The sequence below is a fragment of the Macaca fascicularis genome, chromosome 4 (genome assembly GCF_037993035.2).
Source record: "Macaca fascicularis isolate 582-1 chromosome 4, T2T-MFA8v1.1".
Lineage (NCBI taxonomy): Eukaryota > Metazoa > Chordata > Mammalia > Primates > Cercopithecidae > Macaca > Macaca fascicularis.
In genome coordinates this window covers 170380710-170403518 of record NC_088378.1, presented here as the reverse complement: position 1 = coordinate 170403518, position 22809 = coordinate 170380710, and the positions used below count along the sequence as shown (strand labels likewise).

General features: G+C 41.2%; 1 protein-coding gene across 6 annotated transcripts in view; it reads right to left on the bottom strand.

Moving 5' to 3' along the window:
* Window positions 1–15598: 15598 nt before the first annotated feature.
* Window positions 15599–22809, bottom strand: part of MYLK4 (myosin light chain kinase family member 4) — a 106951-nt gene continuing 99740 nt past the window's right edge. For all 6 annotated transcript variants that reach the window (XM_065544509.2, XM_074038940.1, XM_005554168.5 and 3 more), the window contains one exon: window positions 15599–19993. The gene's annotated coding sequence lies outside the window, so the exon portion shown is untranslated. The remainder of the gene's footprint in view (window positions 19994–22809) is intronic.

Below are 22809 nucleotides of genomic sequence, written 5' to 3'. Positions count from 1 at the left end.
CTAAATAATATCAATTCTGCACACACTCTTCCAGAAAATTGAAAAGAGGAAATCCTGCCTAATTTTGTCTGTCAGGTCAGCACTGTCCTGAAGCCAAAAGACAACAAAACCACAGGATAATATCTTTCACAAACATAGATGTGAAAATTCTAAATGTAATTTTACCAAATCGATTCTGAGAACATATAAAAGGAGATAAAGCATGACCAAGTTGAGTTTATTCCCAGGATGCAAGATTGGTTTAATATTTAAAAATCAATAGATGCAATTCACCATATTAATAATCTAAAAAAGAAAAAGCCATATGATCATCTAAATAGATTTTAAAAAGTATTTGACAAAGTCCGTTGCACAGCACTGATGAAAACTCTCAGAAAAAAAGGAATAGAAGGAAACTTCCGTAGCCTGATAAAGACCATCTGTAAGAAACTTTCAGCTAATATTATATGTAATATTGAAGGAGTGAAAGCTTTTCTGTAAGATCAGGAATTAGATGAGGTTATTTGCTCTCACTACTTCTATTCAACATTGTACTAGAGGCTCTGGCCACCGTAATAAGAGAAGAAAATAAATAAAAGGGATTCAGATTGGAAAAAAGTAAAATTGTTCTTATTCGTAAGTGACATGATTTCTATGCAGAAAATTTAATGAAACATACAAACGTGAGAATTATTGAGCTCAGCAACATTGCAAGATAGAAGATTAACATACGAAATCAAGTATTTCTTAAATAGCAAAAAAAAAATCAGAAACTAAAGTTTTAAAGATACATTTACTGTAGCACTAACAAATATGAAATATTTAGTGATAAAATCTGACAGAAAGAATGAAAGATTAGCACACCAAAAACTGTAAAACACTGGTGAGAGAACTTAAAGAAGATCTAATTCAATGTATAAATACACTGTGTTCATTTGTCAGAGGACTCAGTATTTTCAAGGTCTCAGTTCTCCCCAAGTTAATTTGTAGGCTTAACGCAATCCCAATTAAACTCTAAGCAGATGTTCTTTGTAAAAACTAACAGACAGGTTCAAAAATTTATATGGAAATATTAAGAACCTGAAATAGCCAAAACAATTTGAAAAAGAACAACATTACAAGACAAACAATATATGATTTCAAGATTTTTAATAAAATTCCAGTAATCAAGACAGTGCGTCCTAGAATCAAGTCAGACAAGTAGATTTGTGGAACGGAATAGAGAGTTCAGACCACACATATAGTCTTTTCTAACTGATTTTAGAAAAAGGCGTAAAGTTAGCACAAAGCAGAAAAGATGTTCTTTCTGGAAATAGTGTTCGAACAATGGATAGCCATAGGTTAAAAAAAAATAATAAGTAAATGACTTCTATCCATGTTTTTCACCATATGCAAAATTTAACTCAAAATGTGTTATAAACCTAAATATAAAGTTTAAAATAATGAAACAGCAAAAGCCATAGGATTAAATCTTTAGGATTTGGGGTTAGGCAAAGATTTCTTAGCTATGACACTGAAAGCGCAAGTCATAAAGGAACAAGTTGATAAATTTGACTTTAAAATTAAGTTTTGCCAGCTGGTTGTGGTGGCCCACACATGTAATCCTAGCACTTTGGAAGGCAGAGGTGGGTGGATCACTTGAGGTCAGGAGTTTGAGGCCAGCTTTGACAGCACGGTGAAACCTCATCTCTGCTAAAAATACAAAAATTAGCCTGGTATGGTGGCGGGCATCTATAATCCCAGCTACTCGGGAGGCCGAGGCATGAGGATCACTTGAACCCAGGGGGTGGAGGTTGCAGTGAGCCGAGATTACACCACTGGACTACAGCCTGGGTTACAAAGCAAGATTCCATCTCTAAATAAATAAATAAAAATTAAATTAAATTAAGTTTTGCTACTTAAAAGATACTATTAAGAAAGTTAAAAGAAAGTCACAGAGTGATATAAAATATTCACACATTGTATATTTTATAAAGGATCTATAGCCAAAATATCAAGAACTCTCAGAACTCAATAATAAGAGAGGAAACCACTCAATAAAAGAGGGCAAAATATCTTATCAGACACTTTATCAAAGAAGATAGGCAGGTGGAACTTAAGCAAAGGGAAAGATACTCAAATTAAATAGTCATTAGGAAATGCAAAATAAAATAATGATTTACCACTATAACTCTATTAGAATGACTAAAATTTAGAAGGCTGACCATAAGAAGTATTGGCAAAGATGTGGAGAAACTGGTGACAATGCCAAATGGCACAACTAATGTGGAAAAAAATTTTGTCAGTTTCTTAAGAAGTTAAATATTCCTTTATTATATGATTCAGCCATTTTACTCCTAAGTATTTATCCAAGAAAAATGAGAGCATATGTCTATACAAACACTTGCCCATGAATGTTCATAGCAACTTTATTTCTAATAGCCAAAATTTGGAAACAACCCAAATGTCCATCAACAGGTGAATGCATTAAAAAGGTGGTATTTCCATGCTATGAATTAGTACTGAGCAATACAAATAAACTACTGACATAACATGGGTGAATCTCAAAAACAATTATCTTACATGAAAAGAGCCAGAGAGAAAATGAGTACATATATATGATTCTATTTGTATGAAATTCTAGAAAATACACACTAATTCATAGTGACAGAAAACACTTCAGGATTTGTACTGGAATGTGGACATGGATGTGATTTAGAAGCGGGCAGTAAAGAAGGTTTACAAAGAAGCATGAGGAAAGTTTGAAGAGTAGAGGTTATGTGCATTATCTTGATGTGATCACCTTGTGGGTATATAAATGTTTCAAAACTTTTCAAATTGTACACTTTATGTATGGTTTACTGTATGTTAATCATATTTCATTAAAACTCTTAAAAACATGAGTATATTAGTTATTTTCTTTATGAATTGTCTATATGCATATTTTCAAAGCACAATGTGTATAGATTTTTATAACTCTTATTTTTTCTATTTTGTTTATTCTGCTTATTTTTAAAAGTAAAATTTTGGCCATGGGCAGTGGCTCATGCCTGTAATTCCAGCACTTTGGGAGGCCAAGGCAGGTAGATCACAAGGTCAGGAGATCGAGACCAGCCTGGCCAATATGGTGAAACCCCAACTTTACTAAAAATACAAAAAAAATTAGCCAGGTGTGGTGGTGCATGTCTGTAATCCCAGCTACTTGGGAGGTTGAAGCAGGAGAATTGCTTGAACCCAGGAGGCAGAGGTTGCAGTGAGGCAAGATTGTGCCACTGCACTCCAGCCTGGATGACAGTGAGACTCCACATCAAAAAAAAAAAAAATTTAAAATTTTATGTCTGTTGATTCTAATAATGAAAAATTAGGACTTGTATTTTGAATGTCTTTTTTTATCTCATTTTGTTAGTAATTAATTTTTTCTGTAATTCACAGAAGTATTAGTTCAAAATTCACTGAAAATTAAAACAAGCAGCACAAACTATAGATTGAAAAACACTACTCTAACATAATTACTCTCTATTGATCAGAATTGGGTCTGCAAGAGGGTCTGAAAAAGGAAGAGGAGCAACCAACTCCTTTCACAATATCTGGGGTCATAGCATCGAAATGGATGTGGCCCAGAATGATTAAATAAAGACTTTGAATATCCATTGCTTCATTAATTTAAAAAAATCAAATAACTTTGGCAAAAAAATTGTCAAAATCAGCTTTTTCAGAACTCTGGAAATTAATAAAAGGCTTACAACTTTGCAAGGTATGTTTATTCAAGAGGAAAGCTAACTATCATAAGAATGGTCAGTTTTGTGGCATTTTAACTTGCCCTCTTCCCGTTCTCCTCTCCCCACTTCCACAATTGTCTTGAAAACCAGGAGCCTTGCAGCCACTAAAGGGGAACGTGATGGATTTGAAGTTTCTCAAAAAGTTCCATCCTGTCACTATTAGACCTAACAGCTTGTGGGAAAATCCCCAATGGAGCACTTGTTATTTGGCCTGACTCAGAGCTCACTCAGTGGGAAAAACTCTATTCCCAAGGTATTTGTCAAAAACAATCAATGGCAATTGTTTAACATCTCAACTGCCTGAAGTGATGTTACCAGTTGGCACAAAAAAAAGACTGGCCAAAAAAAATTAAAAGAAAGACATGAAAAATAAAATGTTCATAAGGGTTTTGAAAAACTCTTTCGTATTCCGGGGATCTAGAAAGTTACGCATCCTTATAGGACTGTGTACATGCCTACGAAATGTCTGAGAAGGCCCTAACCTCTCACCTCTAGCTGACCTTGAGGCCCCATGAAAACAGAAAATGAAGATCTAAACTGTTATTGTATTGAATATGTGCCCCAACACACAGAGAAAAGACCCTTAACAAAAGGTGGAAGGCTTATTGTTTAAGAAATGTATGAAAATTGCTGTTCAAATAGTAAGCTAATTGAGCAGAGACTTAAGTGGCCACATATGACAAGGAATGCAGACTTTTCAGAATTAGTCCAAGAAAGCACTAAACAGATATTATAATCAACAGCAACAACAGCAAACCCTGAGGAGGGAGAAATCTGATTCTCAGAGTAACCACATTATATTATTTAAACTGTTCTTCTTTCAGCAAAAAACTATAAAACACAAAGAAAAAGGGAAGTATGACTCATATAAAGGAACAAAGTAACCAGTAGAAATTATCCATAGGGAAGCAGACTTGGGGACTTACTAGAAAGCTATTATAAATTTATTCAAAGAACCAAAGAAAACCATGTTTAAAGAATTAAAGGAAAATGTGGAATTATTTCTTGCTGACTAGAACATATTAATAAAGAGATAGACATTATTTTTTAAAACTGGTCATTCTAGAACTGAAAAGTTACAATAGCTGAAGTGAAAATGTAATGAGATGGGCTCAAAAGTAGATCTGAATTGGTGGCAGAACGTATCAGCAAACTGGAAAATAGATCAGTTGAAATTACCCAGTCTGAGGAACAGAAGGAAAAATGAATGAAGAAAAATGAACAGAGCTTCAGATATATGTGGAGATTGTTCAAGCATACCAACATATAGTTAATGGGAGCCTGACGCGAGGGAGACAGAGAGAGAGAAGAGACAAGAAGAAATCATATTTAAAGAAATAATAGCAAAGAACTTCTAAAATTTTATGGAAAACATTAAGATACTCAAAAGACTTCATGTAGAATAAACTCAAAGAGATCCACACCTAGGAACATCACAATCAAGCTGCCAAAAGACAAAGACGAAGAATCTGGAATGCAGCAAGACAAGGCAAGCCACTCATCACATACAAGTGATCCTCAGTAAGGTTAACAGCTGACTTATTTTCAGAAACTACCAAGTCTAGAAAGCAGTGAAATGGCATATTCAAAGTGCTGAAGGAAAAAGACTGTCAACCAAGAATTCTACATCTAGTGATCTGTATATTGGAAAGTGTAAAACATTCCAAGATAAACAAAACTTGAGGGTATGTATTACTAGCCAAACTTCCCTACGAGAAATAATAAAAAGAACCCTTCAGGCTGAAATGAAAAGACATCAGACAGTAACTCAAATTTACATGAAGAAATAAAGAACACCAATAGAGGTAGATAGGTAAATACACTATCTCCTGATTTAAAAGATAGATATGTAAAGTGATAATTATAAAACTATGTTAATGGGCTTATAGTATATAAAAACATATTAATAGTTTGCTTGATAATAAGAACATAAAAGAGTTGACATAGAGCTATTTGGTAGCAAAGCATTATTTATTATTAAAATTAAGTTGATGTTAATCTAAAAGAGATTGTTGGAAGTCAAGGTGTTAATTGTAATCACCAGAAAAACCTCTAAGAAAATAATTCAGAAAATATAGCTCAAAATGGCCAGGCATGGTGGCTCACGCCTATAATCCCAGCACTTTGGGAGGTCGAAGTGGGTGGATCACCTGAGGTCAGGAGTTCGAGATCAGCCTGGCCAACATGATGAAACCTCATCTCTACTAAAAATACAAAAATTAGCTGGGTGTGGTGGTGCACACCTGTAATCCCAGCTATTCAGGATGTTGAGGCAGGAGAATCACTTGAACCTGGGAGGTGGATATTGCAGTAAGCTGAGATCACGCCACTGCACTCCAGCCTGGGTGACAGAGTGAGACTCTGTCTCAAAAAAAAAAAAAAAAGAAAAGAAAAGAAAGAAAATGTAGCTAAAACTTTGAGAAATCGAAATGGTGCACTAAAAAAAAAAAAATGTTTAATAAAAAATGAAATAGTAATAGAGAAATAGAGGAGTGAAATGATATGACATATGGAAAACAAATAGTCAAATGACAGATGTATATCCTGCTTTATCAGTACTGACATTAAATGCAAATGTATTCAATACTTCAATTAGAAGGTGGATGTTGGCAGAATGACATTTAAAAAATATGATTACCTATATGCTGTCTGGAAGTGGCACACTTTAGATTAAAAGTCAGTTTGCATGAAAAAATATACATACAAACAGCAACCCAAAGGAAACTGGAGTGGCTATGCCATTATTAGACAAAATAGACTTTAAGACAAAAATTTTTGCTAGAAAAACAAAGGACTTTTCTTAATCATAAAGGGATCAATCCATCAGGAAGACAACAATTATAATTTATGTATGCATAACAGTAAAATTCCAAAATTTCCATGTGGATGCACATGGAAAACAGAAACATACAGAATGGAAAGGAGAAACAATTCACAATAACAGTTGGCAAGTTCGACACGCCACTTTCAATAATAAATAAAACAAATAGAAGATCAATCTGAAAATAGAAGAATTAAACAATACTTCGAACCAATGACACTTAACAAACATCTGTAGAACACCACACCCAACAGCAGCAGAATTCACATTCGTCTCAAGCCCACAAGCAACACTCTGCAGGATAGTGCACATGTTAGGCCATAAAACAAGCCTCCATAAATTTAAAGGGATCGAAATTACAGAAATTATGTTCCCTGATCACAAAGCCATTATACTAAAAATCAATAACAGGAGGAAATTAGGAAAACTCACAAATACGTGGAAATTAAGCAACGCACTCCTAAATAACTGAGGAGCCAAAAAAGAAATCACAAGGAAACCAGAAAATACTTTGAGATGAATGAGAATAAAAACAAAATACGTCAAAACTTACAGGATGCGGTTAAGCAGTGGTTATAGGGAAACTTATATCTGTAAACACCCATATTAGAAATGAGTGTGGTCACCATTATGGAAGTAACTTGTAAGTGACATCTATTCAATTGTACCACCATATCTGAAAACCGTTTTGGAACTTTTCCAGAATAATTTTTAGGGTAGCCATTATAGTTTTAAAAACACCTTGAATGACGGTAGTTCTTTACGTTTGGATGTTGTATGTAATTTTTGAAAGCATAAGTAATTTGGAGATGCATTAGTGAATAAGGTGATTAGTGAGGTTAATGATCCCATTGTTGGGCTAAACACTAAGAGTGGTTATTAAATAAATCACACTGATTTCCAAAGAGGCAGCTACAAAACAGAGCACAGGGTAGTTCATGAAGAGGAGTTTCAAGTATGTGTGAAGTAGAGAAAACATAATCGGATTAAGTAGCTGGCCATCGAGGATGACTGTTTTGAGTACAAGTCATTCAAATGTATGGGTTTTAGGCATATTTCAAAGCAAGTGTCTTCAAAATCTCATTGTTTCCAGGTGGTTGTCATCGTATCAGCCTCTATTGCAATAAACAGAAATTGGAAATGATGAGTAGGCAAGAACTGGTCTAGGAGTTTGGCCCTTTAATTCAAGTTTATATTGATTAAATCAGTTTCTATTTGATCTTAATTTAATTTTTCTCCACTGTTTTAACAGTAGACCTTCTTTTCATAAGTCTGGGTATGTATGTGTATGTGCATAAGTACATATAAGGAAGACAAAACACTGTTTAAAGACAGAGAGTCCATGTACCATATATACCCTCTAAGCCTGATCTTTTTTGTTTCCCTCGGTGTCTCTGTACTGTTACTATACAATAGTTACCAATCACTAATAAAAATGACGTTAAGTTCCTGTGCAATATAAACTACTGTATAAAGGCTAAGCAATAAACCATTTACTACTTACTCTGAGCAAATGGAAACCTCATTTTGCCAATATAAACAAGACCTCCTCTTATCCTATACTTTACAGTGGTATTATTTTGAAAATCATAAGTCCCAATAGATTGTCACAACAGGAACAAGCATTATCTGATTTGTTCCTCTTTATGGTATTAACAATGTTCTAATGTTGTGAAGCACCTTAACCAAGCAACATTTGATGTTTTAAAAAACATTTGGATGTTAGCCAGATTTCTATTGCTCTAGCACAACCTAGAGCAATAGAACTACTGAGTGAGGCAGAAGGGAAGTGAAAACTGTCGCAGCAGAAGAGTGACCAAGACTGTGGAATCTGACTTAAGGGAAGTTGGCAGAAGGTAGGTTTGGCAGGGTAGCCAAAACCATGTTTCATCTTGGAAATCTGTGAGCTACTGCACACAAGACAAGCTGCTAAGTTAATCATGAAACAATAAGATTTGGGACAAATAGGAGGGTGAAAGAATTTTTTTAAAAACTATTTTAAAAGCATTTCTAAAAGCAGACCATACATGATCTTTTGAAACCTTAGGAATACTTCATCATTTTTTGAAATATAAAGCTCAATTTTATTAAACATATGGGTTAGCTTGAAATTATCCAGAATATTAAAATTAATTTGAAAATAATTAAAATTCAGAAAAACTTCAGGTGTGCGTCCAAGTTCTGGGTAGCATTAATATGATATAAAAATTGCTGAGAAAATTTACAGTGAACAGGTGCGTGAAATAATTGAGGGGAAAAAGTTCAGACATTAATTAGCAAGAATTATGAATTTTCATGCTAGGTTGTTCTCGAGTTGATGTATTTTAAAGCATATATATATAAAGGAAATATTTTTAAATTGTGGATACACATGGAAAACAAAACATTATTCATAATATTCTGTACTTTTGTTATCAATCACCTGATGAGACATGGAAAGAACAAAAATGTCTAAATCAAAAGAAAAAATCGTTCTAAAGAGTTTGGAAGTTTATTCAGTAAGTCTTGCTAGTAGTGTTGAAATGTTCTCATTTCAAATTCAGCAAAATAAAGACACGCACTCAAAGAATGTCTCTGTTGAGACTTGGGGGGGAAGGGATAACTATGCCAAAAATAATACCCTAATTTCTGTACTCAAAGAATTTATGGTGGGGAGGGAAGCCAGGTCAAAATTAAAAAGCATAATATTAGAAAATAATGTGACAAATGCTATTAAAGAAACATATATTAATAGAAGATGTGACAAGGGCATCAGGACTTTACCCTGAGTTGGGAAGGATGGTGCGATTTGGGTGTTCGTCAGGTAAGATTAATGGAAAATATTTTAGACGAAGAGAAGAGGATATGTAAGGCTTGAGAATTATAAACAAGCCTATTGTACTCATGTTGTCAGGATTTGACAATACTCAGAAGAGTACCTCCATCACAAAAACCATAACAAAAAGGCGGGCGAGACATTGGAACTAGGCTGTGGAAATAAGTTGGAAAGACTTTGAGAAAATTATTAGTGAAAGCTTGAAGAGGCTTGAAGAGTGTTTCATGACATCTTAATGATCTTTGAGGAGGTTGTGAGTGAGAGTTTGGAGAAAAGTGAGGAAAATTTTATTTGAAACTGGTGAAAAAAGGGTTTTTGTTATATTGGTGGTAGAAAGTTTAGCAACACTGTCACCTGTAATAATAGGCAAATGAGAAAATTTACCTAATTAATGGTGTGATCTAACTAAGGATGTTTCCAAAGAGTGCTGAAAGCCTTCCAGGTTTCTTTTTGCTGCTTATAATAAAATGTGAGAAGAAAGAGATAAGCTAAAGGAAGAACTTTTAAAGAAAAAATAATTTTAAAAAAACTTCCATCCTCTAGGGACAACAAATGATGCTACAATTAAGAAATGACTTCCAGGTAAAGATCAAATCCAGGACACTAAAGAAAACAAGGTCTAAACACGAAGCTGAGAATTTAAAATTATTTGTTAAGACCTCAGAAATATTCAAGACGGTGCATTAGAGAATTATTCAGTCAAACAACAGGGTTTCTAAGGTGTTTAAGGGTGTTGGCCCTCAATAGACCCAGCAGAAGTCCAACGTAAAGAAGAGCTTATCGTGAATGGTGAGTGTAGTCCTTGTCTAATGAAGTGAACCCCAGTAAAATTCACAGGAGGTCTAGAAAGTTTTGATTTGTGTTGCTTGAAGCACCACCAGTTTGGACTGACACAGTCAACGACCACAAAGAGAAAAGAGGCCCCTGTCCTCCCAAATTTCCACCAGCAGGAAGTAAGTTGAGAAACCTACACCACCGCACACATTAGACTAGCCTTCATGGAAAAGGGGGAATGACTCAGAAGGTGAAAGCGAGAGTCCAGAGGGTGGATCCAGGAGTAGGTGACTGTGCCTGGCATGGAGAAGGACATGTGTCATTGGTGAGCTGGAGATACACAAGGATCACTGACCTACAAAGTAGCCCCCAGTGATTCTCACTTCCTGTTATTCTTACCTTGTGTAGTCCCCTCCCACATTGAACAGGGCATTGTGGAAATTAGAGAGTGTGACGGCTGCTTGGGGGTAAGACATAAAAAAGATTGAGACTCTTACTCTCTCCTCGATCACTCATTCTGAGAAGCAGCTGTCACACAATCAGCCCTATGGAGAGGTCCGCCTGGTGAGGAATGGAGGCCTCCTGCCAACCATCTCAGCATCAATTTGCCAGCTCTGCAAGCGAGCCATCTGGGAAATGGATCCTCCTGTCTCAGTCATGGTCTTTGCTGGCACTAGTTGTGGTAAAGAGAAATAACACTGCAAATTGGTCTGAAACCTTTATTAGTGCCTGAATATTCTAAACGCATTCAAATTCAAAATTTCAGCAATCATGGTGTCCGAAAAGATCCACATCTGTAGGCCAACTTGGGCTAGGGATGCCGTATTAGGACCCTGCTGGAGGCCTAGGACATTGTTTCTGCGTCTTTAGCGTGGAGCGGGGTGGGAAACATGTGGCAAATGACATTGAAAAGTAAGGCCAACTGCATGAACAGGGATCTTAAACATGACGCTAAGGAATTCAACGTTTTTTGAGCCTGAGTTTCTAACCTTTAAAGTTATCTGATTAGATTTGTGTTTTAGAAATGAAAAGATCATCAGTGTGGAGGAGATTGGAGATTGTAAAGACAGGAGTCCAGTACACCAATGAAGAAGTCCAGCGGGATCTATGAAGTATGAGTGTGTCCCCGCCAGGGCCCCCAACAGCACAATGGGGGATGAGGGATGGAGAGGAAGGAGCCAGATGGTTACTTAAGGAGGGTATTTGCTCATCACTAGTTCAGCTCTCCACAGAAAATTGCAGGATCTTAGTTTTAAGAGAAATGGGAACTTAGAAGGGCCAGTCCTCTGGAAGGGATGGGCATGGCCCTAGATCCTTCCTTGCTGCTTCACAGGTGCTTGAGGGGCTCGCATGGTCAGACTGTTAAGAGTGACAGCAGGTGCTCATGTGGAATCGTTCTGTGGTGACTCATGGGTGCCAGCTGACTCTAGAAAGCGGACAGGCACTATGGGTAAAGGGCAGGGATTCAGACAGGCTTGATGGGCTTTCCAAGATGTGAATTTTGGGGGAACAAGCCTTCACGGGAGTCAGGGATGAGGAAGGAGATTTGTGGCCCATTCTCAGGGACTTGTGTGTTCCTCCACCAGCTACCTGAGGGGCCAAAAGGCCGAGCTGAAGAGCTTTCTTCAGGAAGGATTGTGTGAGGTGCTGTGGCAAACAGGATGAGTTTGTACATGGTTTGTTATAAAATGCTCTGGCGCAGAAGTTAGTTAGCATTTAAAGAATGTCAACCTCATCAAGATCGTACACTCCAGCAGTTGGTAGGTAGCATCTAAAATTAGCATAAGCAGACAGGGTTATACAATCTCATCTTCTCTCCTTATGTCTAACACCGGAAAATTCTAAAAAATAAGTTTTTTAAATTTGTGAAATATTAATAGTGTTTAAAGTGTGTGGATGGGCTAGAAATGTTGTACAGATACCTGCACCCTGAAATGAAGAAAGCGGACAGGCACTATGGGTAAAGGGCAGGGATTCAGACAGGCTTGATGGGCTTTCCAAGATGTGAATTTTGGGGGAACAAGCCTTCACGGGAGTCAGGGATGAGGAAGGAGATTTGTGGCCCATTCTCAGGGACTTGTGTGTTCCTCCACCAGCTACCTGAGGGGCCAAAAGGCCGAGCTGAAGAGCTTTCTTCAGGAAGGATTGTGTATTACAAATGTAATAATAATAATAATATAATTCTAGTATAATAAGAATCTAGCAAGCTTGGGAACCTATAGTCTTGGGAGAGGTCCCAGGCCTTAGAATTCCACTGAGTCCTATGTCCTGCCATTTATAGGGGATGCTGTTATCTGTCCTGCCATTTATAGGGGATGCTGTTATCTGATCCTACTAGACAGGCAGCTGGACTTTGTGATCAGAATTGCAAGCTTCACTCAAAACAGATAGTGCCACAGCTGTGTCACCTGGAGCTTATTAAAAAGGAAGAGTCAGCCGGGCGCGGTGGCTCAAGCCTGTAATCCCAGCACTTTGGGAGGCCGAGATGGGCGGATCACGAGGTCAGGAGATCAAGACCATCCTGGCTAACACAATGAAACCCCATCTCTACTAAAAAAATACAAAAAAACTAGCCGGACGAGGTGGCGGGCGCCTGTAGTCCCAGCTACTGGGGAGGCTGAGGCAGGAGAATGGCGTGAACCCGGGAGGCGGAGCTTGCAGTGAGCCGAGATCTGGCCACTGCACTCCAGCCTGGGCGACAGAGCGAGACTCTACCTCAAAAATAAAATAAAATAAAATAAAATAAAATAAAATAAAATAAAATAAAAAATAAAAAGGAAGAGTCTGAGGCCCCACCCAGAACTTCTGAATCAGAATCTTTTCATTAGCAAGATCCACAGGTGATTCTTATGCACATTAAAGTGTGAGAAACTGTTTCTGGTGGATAAAGGGCATGAGCTTTCAGATCAGACTGACTGGGTGAAAATTTCAGTTCCTCTACTGATTTGCTATACGTCCTTGGGTCTGTTACTTAACTTCACTCTCAGGGGCTTATTTGTAAATTGGGTTTAACTGTCTTGCTGGCTTGTTAGTATTAAAGGAGGTGATATGGAGAAAGAGCTTAGAAACATAGTCAGGTACTTAAATATCAGTAGCTATTCGTGATTTGATAAATAATATCCTAGTATAATTTAGTAGCATATGAGAACGAGTACAGGATATCATAAGGGCTGACCCAGCCATGAGGTATGAATTGGTGACTGAGAAAAACATGGTCTCCTGAGTGGATGGGGCAGGAGTCAACCTTTCATGCAAGATGCTGTCAGAGGGGGCTACAAGGGCCAGAGAACGGGGGCTTCACTAGGCTCCCCCAGCAGTTTGTCTAACTGTGGCTGTCTGGCTGCTCCTCATTTGAGTGTGTGGCAGAAGTCAGCCTGGCAGAATTCAACCTTGCTCTTATTGTACCAAACACCACCTAGCAGGCAGGTGATGGGGGCTGGGGGGAGATCTGTTGCCTTCACTTCTCATAGCTCTGGAGAAGATTCTAAGAGTTGTGATGGCCAGTTGACCTGGGTCTGTCTGAGCAAGGCTGAGTGGTGGGCACCTCTGCACTTCTGCCTGGGTTATGCATGCAGTGTTAGCCTGACGGGGACTCCAGGAAATACAGCATCGCTGCTCCCTTGAGGGCCTGCCTCTTGCAGGATGCCAGGAAGCCACACCCTTGTCAGGGGGAGCTGTGTCTCTGAGGGTGGACCAGGGAAGTGGCAGGGAGGTGCCCAGGTGGTGGGGCTGTATCCTGCCAGAAGAGCCCATTCTCTCTGACACACTGGATGCTAGACTTGTATTAGAATATTTTGGAGGTCCCTAGAAATAGGCAGGTGAGCTGTGAGGTCCTGAGCCAGCTAAATTCAGATGAGTATCTTTCATGAGACCCGATGTCCCCACAGTGCTGTCTGGAGAGCACTGATTACAAGCTCTTGGAAAAATCCTAAATTAGGAGTAGGAGAGAGAAATGACTGAAGGGCGAGGACCAAGAACCAGTCTTCCTAATGGCTCAGGATCTCAGGGTGAGGCTGGTGTCCTGTTTCCAAATGGGGAGTGGGAAGGTGAGTGGTGAAGGGGTTCAGCGCCCTCCCTCTGTGGGCGTGGTGAGGGAGACCCCCCATCCACCATACCCCGGGAGAGGCCAAGAAGGGCCAGGGAGGAAGAAGATGGCTGAGGCCTCTCGCTGAGTCGCAGGCCCTGAAACTCCAGCACTGAGAATATGCTCCTGGGAAAGGACGTGGTCATGTGCAAACTGCAGACTCCAAGCACCGATAATGGAGGGAGGGCCAAGGATTCCTCACTGTGGGGAAGAAATGAGAATGCCTCACCTAGAAGTCTGAGTGGCAAAAGACTACATTCAAGACGAGATTGCTTCATGTGAGAACACAAAGCCCCATCCCTCCCTAAGGCTTGCAGTGTGGGCGATGGAAAATCCAGCAGGCCTACCTCAAGACCTGCCAGGGTTCGGGGGCCTTGTTGCCGCTGGGAGAGCTAACCACTGCTGGGCTGAGAGGGGAGTGTTGGCTTAGATCCAGGTGTCAACCCCAGACTCACATGCAGGCTTGGGAGAGAACAGACCCATCTCCAGACAAGAAACACGCCCAGAAAGCAATCATGGGGCCTGTGGTGGCTGCTTTTTACTGAGGTCCTTCAGTGTTGGGACTTTTGAAGCAGACACTTTTCAGTGTTTAAGGAATAATCACTAACAGACATGAAAGGGGTTGAATTGCTACTAATTGCCTTTATAATTTATTAAACATCCTCTGAAACTAGACACTTTACATAAATCTAAGTCGATATTTTTGTATTAATAGGGGAAAAAAAGCCACCCTGAACCTTGTCTTGGTGCATTGGAACCACCATGTCTTCAAATTAGAGTTGTTTTCCCAGACGTGGCTGGCCAGTGTCGCCGTGGACTGCGCTGGGGCCCCTGTAAGTGTGAGGCCCTTTTAGGTAGCTTGGGTTCCGAATGTCACAGGAATTGACATGTTAGACCTGAAGTAAAGGAGTTTACATTGTATTTGCCAAGTCCACGTCTGACATGCTTTGGCTCTGTGTCCCTGCCCAAATCTCATGTTGAATTGTAATCCCCAGTGTTGGAGGAGGGGCCTGGTGGGAGGTGACTGGATCATGGGGGTGGATTCCCCCCTTGCTGTTCTCATGATAGTGAGTGAGTTCTCACGAGATCTGGTGGTCTGAAAGTGTGTAGCACCTCCCCCTTCGCTCTCTCTCTCTCTCTCCCCCCGCCTGCTCTGGCCGTGTGAAGACTGTGCCTGCTTCCCCTTCACCTTCTTCTATGGAGTTGTAAGTTTCCTGAGGCCTCCTCAGAAGCAGAAGCCTGCACAGCTGGCAGAACCACGAGCTGATAAAACCTCTTTTCTTCATAAATTACCCAATCTCAGGTAGTTCTTTATAGCAATGCAAGAATGGACTAATACAATGTCTTTGAATGACTGAGCCCATTAATCAAAAGATAAATAAGGTCCATGTTTATTCTTCAATATAATACACATACATGATTGTTATACATCCTTATAAAGCAAAGAAAAACAGCCAAATGAAATTATGTTCAGAAATTTAAAATATACATGATAGACACAATCATGTTATGAATCCTTTTTTTAAATTTCTTATCAACACCAATAAACCTAGTCAGAAAGACTCAATGACATCCATCAGCTGAGACGACAGCAAAACACACATTAGGTAACATATGAACGCCCACACAGCAGATGCTTTCTGCTCTTCTGAATGGGCAGCAGTGGTTGAGTTATAAGCCTTCATGGAAGGTGAAACTGCCCATAGAAAGACCACTTATACAAAGCACAGCCCACTAAAATGGCGCAAAAAGAAATATAGAACGCTTCTAATTGAGAAACTGCAGACTCCAAGCTATGTAAGGAAGTCATCTTACTCTAGGAACCCAACATCTAATAAACCCAGCACCCACTTCCCTTTAGGACAGATGGAAAGTTGCCTCCCGGTAAGAAAATTTCTTAATCTCAAAAAGACTTTCAGGGAGCACGGTGACGGATAAGAAGACAAACTTGGATTCTAACTTAAGAAAAAGGAAAGAAGTAAAAAAATGTAAAAGAGAGTGCAGAAGCAAAGGCAAAGCTTTGCGGGCATTGAGAAGTGGGCCGTGGTGATGCCGCAGTGCGCAGGGACGACAGGAAGGCCAGGGGACAGGAGGGAACCGAGTCCGAGGACCACAGCCCTCCGGGGGCCTGATGCTGCCTCTCACTTGTGCTTTTACAAGTGGATTTTCAACCAGGGTTCTGTCATTTGGTCCCCAGCACACACTAACCCAGCACACGCATGCGCACTGGCACCCCGTGCTGGGTGGCTGGGGGAGGGGCAGAGGAAGCAGAAGGGACAAAAAAGGAATGAAATAACGAGCAAATTGTGTTCCTAGTATCAAATCCATATTTTGATTCTTAAAAGAGAAAAAAGTTGCTAAGCTAATTTCCACAAAATGGATAAAAATTAAGTATTCACACATCTTTCCAAACATACATCAAAGCAAGCCACAACAATGGCCACATGCCTACTTACATTTTTGAGGAAAGAAAGCAAATTAACATCGAGTTAGACAAAATAACTGAAAATAAACTTATGGCACTCAACAGACATAAGTATTACCAGCTTCAACCTAGAAACTGTTTCCCCAAGTTAGTTTCAGGTGAGTCTCTTCCAAAGTTTCTAATGTAACAAATGGGGACATGTGCCCTCCTCCCCGTGATTTTTAAATAGCAACAGATTCTGGGTAAGTGTTGGTGTCTTCCAAATTACCAATGTGGCATGCCTTCTCCTTAATAATTTGCAAGGTTTATTTCTCTCCAGGCAGTGGGAAGTGCCACATCGCTGCTTAATTTCCTCCATTTGCTAAAGAAAGTGGGAACTGCCTAGTGAGTGAGCAAAGCCATAGCATCCATTAAGAGGGTGGAGGAGAAATACAGCCTCCCAAATCCTAATGACCTGCTGGAAAAATTGATCTCCATAACCCTGGTCTAGTCAGACTCAGCTTTTCTACGTCCATGCTCGCATCTGGCTTGATTCCTCGGCTTTGCAAAGCCCCCTTTTCCCATTAGAGCAGCAGTCTACCTAGTTACCAGCTCTCGCTGGAGCAGCCACACAAGGACATGGAGCAGGGGCGGGATGAACACTAGACTGATAATCTCCCATTTCAAGTAACTCTAGACTGTAATCATCAACTCTGCAATGCAAACTACCCTCAGCACTCATTTAAAAGGCACCCTGCTGGCATGGAGATGCCGTCCCATTCCAAATGTGGAAATTTAACTACAGAATCAAACAAGATCCATTTTCAAAGTTGAGTCTCCTTTCTAAACCTCAAAACAAAACAAAAATCACACCCACTCACTGCAGGGTCATCCGTGGATTAACTTGGCAAAGAAATCATGCCTGTATTTGGCCTGAGCTGTCTCTTCCGTGTGTGGCAGGGTCTGGGGACAGTTTATCTGCCAACGTGAGTCAGAAGGGAAGGTGGATGCAAATTGCATGTCGTGCAAAAGATCTCATGCTCGATTTGGTAGAGAATGCACACCACAGGACAGAAAACGCCCTGCCACGAGGGGCTTCAAATCAGACCCTCGTGTCCTGTTTAGCACTTGAGTGAATGCCAGCTCTCTGTGGTCTAACTAAGTATTAATGCATGCACTGGCTTGTATTTTTCCAGCCTCAGTGAATAGCATCAGCTAAAGATAGCATAGTAATATAACACTCCAGTCATAGGGTTTTGTGTGTGTGTGTGTGTGTGTATGTGTGTGTGTGTTTTAAGGAAACTAAATTAAACATTTGAAGCATAGTCACATAACAGGAACATAAGAAACCAAACTTGGATGAATGCAAGGCCAAAGGAGAAAAAGAAATGCATCATAAGAGCAAAGGCTAGAAAGGAGTCAGTTTTATAACTAGCACGACCACAAAATTTGCATGTGGCCTTCACCAAATCACACATTTTCTGCTCTCTCTACTTCCTCCTTACCTTAAAGATGAGAGTAAGGATGTTGCATACATTCATGGCATGTGGTAAGGAAGGATTCCTTAGGTGGATCTGAGACATAATGGGGGAAAGCTGATGCAAAGTGAAATGGCCATCCCTGAAGAGGCTACCAAGTAATTCTTATACCTTTCATTGCTATTGTGACAACAGGAGCTTAGAAGGACAGATGGATAAAAACAAAGGCATTGGCTGGGCGCAGTGGCTCACACCTGTAATCCCAGCACTTTGGGAGGCCGAGGCGGGCGGATCACAAGGTCAAGAGATTGAGACCATCCTGGCCAACATGGTGAAACCCCATGTCTACGAAAAATACAAAAATCAGCCACACGTGCTGGCACGCGCCTGTAATCCCAGCTACTCGGGAGGCTGCAGGAGAATCGCTTGAACTGGGGAGGCGGAGGTTGCAGTGAACTGAGATGGCGCCACTGCACTCCAGCCTCGCGACAGAGCAAGACTCCGTCAAAACAAAAACAAACAAACAAAACACGAAGAATAAAGGCATTAACACAGCTGATTCAACGCAACAGTTATTTGGAAATGGAAAATGTGAGGAAAGTTCATGAAGCTGGGTGGTGAGCTTGGAGTTCAGCGGGTAATGGGAATTTTGTGGGGCTTTTCCTTGCCTCTCCCTCACGTGGAAACGACACAGTCGTTTTGCTCTTTAAAGCCCAGTGCCTTTCTGGGCCCCATAACTAACTACGGCAGGTAGATATCTAACATATCTGCCGTGAAATGGCACATGGGCTAGGCATAGGAACCTTCCAACTGGAACATTCCAACGTTCTCACGTCCAGCAGGTGAAGTCGCAGAGTTGCCATCACCTCTGGTGTCCGACTGCGATTTCTTTACCCCACTGAGTCCCGTGAGACAGCAGGGCAAGAGACTGGACTTGGTCTTTGTCAATGTTTGTTCGTGTTTACCCAGAAGCTTGAAGGTTACTTCCCAAGTCACTTGAACATTGAAAGCTCAGTGCCGTCTTGCTCTAAGAGGTGCAGATCCGTCTCTTTTCATTGACAACTGGGGCTTGAGGAAACCTCTTGTGACTGTTGACATTATTCCAAAGGTCAGAATTTCAACCAACCATAAACAGATACTTTTTGCATCACCTCTCAAAACCAATGTGTTTTGTGGGGATGAACTGTCAGTCAGAAGGGTGCAGGGAGTATAGATGTGAAAAACAGAATCAGCTACTTGGAAGAAAACGCGCTTTGAGGACAATTAAGAATAAATGAAAGACACAGTGGCTGATGCCTCTTGTTGGGAAATTCAAAGACGGCTTCTGTTCCAGCAAGCAAATTATTTATCCATTGTAGTCACGTGACCGTAGACCAAATCAAAATGGCAGAGTCTGAGAAACTAAGTCTTCAAGGGTGCATGGGAGCTAGAATTCTTTCTGGCCATCTAATTGCCCCTTCAAAAGGCATAGACTAATGGCTAGAAGTAGCTTCCTCCCTCCAAATGCATCCTCCAGTTTTGAAATCTCCGGTACATCTCAAGTGTCATGGCTGTAGTCATCTGAGAAATAGCAGACACAATGCGCCCCCTACCCCAGTGACTAAGAGCAAAAAAAATTTTCTAGAAGTAAAAAATCTCAAGGTGGCAGGGAACATCTTCCCAACGTCACTACCACCGGGTGCAGGGATGTGTCTGCGCCCTGAGAGCAGACCGCAGGGCTGGGCGTCCTCTGAACGCAGCAGAGGCACTCCAGTTCAAGTTCAAATTCAGGGTCGAGGGTTCCCCCTGCTAAGACTGCCAATCATCATAGGGGTCAAGGCATCAGAACTGCTGATTTTTCAAAAAATTTTCTCGTAGCAGCAGCAACCGCAGCAGTTTTCCTGCAAAGCAAACAAAATATGAATCTTGTTAATTCAGCAGGGCTTTTAAAATTATAATTAGTTGGTTGTGCCCCTTAGGAAAACCACAGATGATTTTTTTTAATAACGTATGTGTGTATGTGAGCGGGGAAAAAAAAGAAACCTCTTGATGGATGCCACCACTTACCAGAGTTGGGCTTTTTAATGTTTAGTTTGTGCAAGATATTTTTTTTTCTTTCCAACTTGTATTTTAGGTTCAAGGGGTACATGTGCAGGTTTGTTACATGGGTAAATTTGTGCAAGATATTTTAGGACTATTTGCAATATTGAAGGACAAGGCCTCTTTGTTTCGTCTGAAGTACATCCACTCCATCCATCTGGTCAGCTTGATCCCAGCATCAAAGTGAGAATGTGGCCTCAGGTGTGGGGACATTTCCATGGGCTTTATGACCACGTCTGACCTGGGGCCCGCACACGGCTACCTGCCATCATTCCTGTGGATCTGAGGAGTACCCTAAATTTATATCCCATAAGTTGGCAAAAGTTACGACAGAGGTAACCAGAAACAAAATGCCACCAGGTTGATTTTGGGAATGTTTCCTCTGACAAATTGCAGGAGATGTATATGCCTCGGTTGACATTGTGAATTATGCCTTATTTATCGGCCTGGAACTTTTTCTTTTTCCACAGGAATAATCTTCAACCACCAGATTTTTAAAATCAATATTATCTCAAATTTGGTTTCCGTCATAATACATCCTGCCATAAACCCATCTCATCCTGACGGGGAATATTATTGTGAAGAATAATCTTTTTTTTTTTCTAACTTCTCAAATGAGGCTGCTCCCAGAGTTGAAATCTTACATTAAGTTTTATTTATTTATTTGTTTATTTAAAGTAGGAAGGTAGGCGGGACATGGTGGCTCTTATTCCTGTAATCTCAGTGCTTCGGGACACAGAGGCAGGAGGATCACTTGAGCTCAGGAGTTCAAGGCCAGCCTGGGCAACATAGTGAGACCCCACCTCTACAAAAAACTTAAAAATTAGCCAGGCGTGGTGGTGCATGTCTTTTCTCACAGCTACTTGGGAGGCTGAGGTAGGAGGATCGCTTGAGTCCAGGAGTTTGAGGCTGCAGTGAGCTATGCTGACGACACTGCACCCCAGCCTAGAAGCATCCAGATTGTGGGTATCTGAAATGATTCTTCCTTGGCCTGTGGTGTGACTCAGGTGAATTTCTGAGGCCAAGGGGGCTGAAGAGTGCCGGAAAGGAAGGCAGCCGGCTCCATGACCGTCAGCAGGCTTCCTCAAGCAGTTCCAGCAGAGGCTGTGCCCAGCTGCCCCAGCGAGGCCAGCCCAAATGTGCTGTCTTCGTCCTCTGCATGGCCATTACTTCATAGGCTGCTGTTGTCTTCCATCACACCGGGTTCGAAGCACCCATGTCTGTGTGGAAGGACTCTACCCCCTCCCATCACCATTTCCTCCTCATTCTTCCCCCGCCAGACCCTGGCAGCAGGCCCGCCTTGGAATGCAACCCTGTCACCCAGTGAATTCATTCCCATCAGGCCTCCAAAGTGGCTCCAGTCCTTATGGTGGGAAGGTGGTTTGTGGCAAACCCTCGGGGTTTGTGGTCGCTGGGGACAAAACTGCTTGTGGGGGAGAGGGTGAAGGCGGGGCGGGGAGAAGGAGCGGACACAGCCTGGTTGCCTGTGGATCCAGGCACTCACAGAGCAGGGCTGGGGCACCTCGCCGAGGGCCATAACCTAGGCCTGGGGGCATGAGGGTCCTTTCTTGCTCCAGGTTGTCCTCACAAGAAACAAAACTCTCTCCTACCTTGTCGAGACTTTCATGTCCTTGCTGTTTTTGACAAAGAAGAATGGTCTTTGTAAATAGAATGCACAAGCCTTCCTGTTCACTTTTTGTGGATTTCTAAATAAGTGACAGGGGCATATGTAAGCTTCCTTTCCTCCAAAGGCCAAGTGTTTTCCTAGTACTGATGTGTGGCCTTTACTATGAGGTACTGATTCATTTCTACCCCATCTCATTCTACAAAAATTCAAGGCAGCTTACAAGAATATGTACAATCAAAAAGGTTTGATATTTTTGCCTGGGTAGAAACCTCAGGCCCGGAAACAGACCTATCAGAAGAAAGGATGAAGACCAGGCCGGGCCACATGGCTCACCCTGTAATCCCAGCACTCTGGAAGGCAGAGGCGGGCGGATCACCTAAGGTCAGGAGTTTGAGACCGGCCTGGCTAACATGGTGAAACTCCGTCTCTACTAAAAATACAAAACTTAGCCAGGCGTGGTGGCAGGTGCCTGTAATCCCAGCTACTCAGGATCCTGAGGCAGGAGAATCGCTGGAACCTGGGAGGTGGGGGTTGCAGTGAGCCAAGATAGCACCATCGCACTCCAGCCTGGGTGACAGAGCAAGACTCCATCTCAAAAAACAAACAAACAACAACAACAAAAAAACACAGTGAGCAGCAAGAACTCACTCACAAGTCATCAGCCCTGTGCAGTTCCATGCACAGAGCTGAGAAAATGGCTGTGGACTCCCCGCCCAAGGTTAGGGAGCTGACTCGCTGCAGGGTCCAGGCCCCCGGCAAGGACATGAATGTTGGGTTTTCTTAGAGTCCTTCGTAAGTACATGTGCCTGTTAGTCTTCTCCTTTAGGGCTACATTGGGCTAGATTATTGATATCAAAGAAGGTATTCATGTGTAAACCCATCTCTCAATGATTCCAAAAACACCTGAGCTAGGTGGAGGTCCACATGTGTCTGGATGTGTGTAGGAGGTGGTATTCTTTGGGCTCGTAGAGCAGGCCAAGATCAGGAAGC